Below are 2,849 nucleotides of genomic sequence, written 5' to 3'. Positions count from 1 at the left end.
AGCAGCAGAGGAGTTCCCTGCTCGGAGATCCTACCGGGAGGGCCCAGATTCGCTTGCTAGTGCAGTGCGCGCCCCATGGGCAGTAGCAGAGGAGTTCCCCACTCCAGACACCAGTGTTGGGTGGGCCCAGAACTGCTTGCTAGATCCACATGCAACCCACAGGGCCACAGTGGAGGAGTCTACTGCTCTGGGTGGGCCCAGAACTGTTTGCTAGAGCCATGGGTGTCCTGCGGGTGGTGGCGGAAGAGTTCCCCGCTATAGGCTCCCACACTGAGAGGGCCTAGATCAGCTTGCTAGTGCTGCGCTTGTCCAGCGGGAGGTGGTGGAGGAGTCCTTTGCTCTCCATTCCCCTGCCCCCCCCCGTTGCCCCTCAGTTGCCCTGGTGGGGGGAATTAGGATTGATCAGGTTGCACACATGCCCTGCGCCATGGCTGCTGTTTCCCTGCCCCCTGGTTGCTCCATTAGGGCTGAACTAGGATTGATCTAGCCGCTGCAGTTCCCCTGTCCCCCGGTTGCCCTGGTGGGGCAGAACTAGGACTGGCCCGACTGTGCGCATTCCTCGCACAGCTGTTGCTGTTCCCCTGCCCCCTGGTTGCCCTGGTGAGGCCGAACTAGGACTGCTCTGGCTGCTGCCATTCCCCTGCTCCCCCAGTTTCCCTGGTGGGGCTGAACTGGGACTAATCCAACGGCTGCATTCTCCAGACCCCCAGCTGCCCAGCAGGGCCCAATGTCATTCCCCTGCTCCACCCCCCACACATCGCCCCAGCGGGGCTGAAGTAGGACTGATTTGGCTACTCTTGTGCTCTGCGCAGCCACTGTTGTTCCCCTGCCCCCAGGTAACCCTCGTGGGGCCAAACTAGGACTGATCCAGCTGTGTGAGCACCCTGCACCATTGCTGCAGGTCCCCTGCCCCCCAGTTGCCCCAGGAGGCCGAACAAGGTCTGATCCGGTTACGCACACTCCTGTGCAATTGCTGCCATTCTGAGGCACCACAGTTGCCCCAGCACCCATGAACTGGGAGAAGATGACAGACACACCCTGTCTCTCTGGGTAACCAGAAGAAGGCACTGACTGAAGGGTTCTGATAAGGTTTCCAAACAGGGTAAACTCAGCATGGGGTGGAATCAGTGGAAAAACTCTAGCAATGTGAATAACCAGAGTAGATCAACTCCCCCAAGGAAAAAATGGGGCAGATGCAATTGAAGACACCATCCATAAAGAGATGGCTGAGATGTCAAAAATTGAGTTCAGAATTTGGATAGTAAATAAGATTAACAGAATGGAAGAAAGGAGGGAATTAGAATTTCAAGAAATTATTCAAAAGATATCTCAAGAAATTATTCAAAAGATGTCTCAAGAATTCAACGATTTCAAAGATAAAATGACCAAAGATATTGAAACAATGAGACAAGAGGTTGCAGCCCTCAAGAATCTGAAAGATATGGTGGAATCCTCCGTAATAGTGGAACAGGCAGAAGAAAGGATCTCAGATGTAGACAACAAAGTTTCTGAACGTGCCCAAGCATCCTAAGAAGATCAGAAATGGAAAGCAAAAACAGATCATTCTCTCAGAGAGCTCTGGAATAATTTGAAGAAAACTAATATTCACCTTATAGGAATCCCTGAAGGCAACGAAGTTGCTTCGCAAAACCAAGAGGCTCTTCTTTATGAAATTATGAAAGAGAACTTTCCAGATATGCCAAGGGATCCTGAAATTCAGATAGCAGACAGCTTCAGAATCCCAGCATGACTTAACTTGAATGAAACATCCCCCAGACACATCATAATTAACTTCACTAAAGTTAATATGAAAGAGAAAATCTTGAAAGCAGCAAGACGTAAGAAAACCATAACCTACAAGGGGAAGAATATTAGAATGACTGCAGATCTCTCAGCTGAAACCTTTCAGGCCAGAAGAGGGTGGTCATCAAAATTTAATCTCCTAAAACAAAATAACTTTCAACCTAGGATCCTGTATCCAGCTAAACTGAGTTTCATTTATGATGAAGAAATTAAATACTTTAATGACATTCATATGTTGAAGAAATTTGCCATAACTAAACCAGCTCTCCAGGATATTCTGAGACTTATCCTCCATAGTAACCAGTGCAATCCTCCACCACAAAAGTAAACGAACTCAGAAACTATTGATCAAACTCCAACTTCCACAGTGGCGAAAGGGTTAAAAATGTCCACTGGACTTTTGAACAACTTGATATCTAAAATTTTACCAGTCTTATCAATAATTTCAATCAATGTGAATGGCTTAAATTTTCCTCTAAAGAGACACAGATTGGCTTATTGGATACAGAAACTCAGACCGGACATTTGCTGTATTCAAGAATCACATCTTACTTTAAAAGATAAATATAGACTCAGGGTGAAGGGATGGTCATCTATATTCCAGGCAAACAGAAAGCACAAAAAAGGAGGTGCTGAAATTTTATTCACAGATATAATAGGGTTTAAACCAACAAAAGTAAACAAAGACAAGGATGGCCATTTTATATTTGTTAAGGGTAATATTCAATATGACGAGATCTCAATTGTCAATATCTATGTACCCAACAAGAATGCACCTCAATTTATAAAAGATACACTAACGGCCATGAGCAACTTGATCTCTCCCAGCTCCATCATAGATGGAGATTTTAACACTCCTTTGGCAGTGCTGGACAGATCCTTCAATAAGAAGCTTAGCAAAGAAATTTTAGATTTAAATTTAACTATTCAACCTTTGGACCTAACAGACATCTACAGAACTTTTCATCCTAAAAAAACTAAATACACATTTTTCTCATCAGTCCATGGAACATATTCCAAAATAGATCACATCTTAGGCCATAAGT

At 45.5% G+C, this 2,849-nt stretch overlaps 1 pseudogene; it reads right to left on the bottom strand.

The window, feature by feature from the left end:
* Positions 1–531: 531 nt before the first annotated feature.
* LOC100951485 overlaps positions 532–2,849 on the bottom strand; it is a 77,197-nt pseudogene continuing 74,879 nt past the window's right edge.

This window comes from Otolemur garnettii, unplaced genomic scaffold (genome assembly GCF_000181295.1).
Source record: "Otolemur garnettii isolate 467f Iridium unplaced genomic scaffold, OtoGar3 scaffold00131, whole genome shotgun sequence".
Taxonomy (NCBI): domain Eukaryota; kingdom Metazoa; phylum Chordata; class Mammalia; order Primates; family Galagidae; genus Otolemur; species Otolemur garnettii.
Note: the sequence above shows the minus strand (reverse complement) of the source record. Positions and strands in the feature narration are given on the sequence as shown.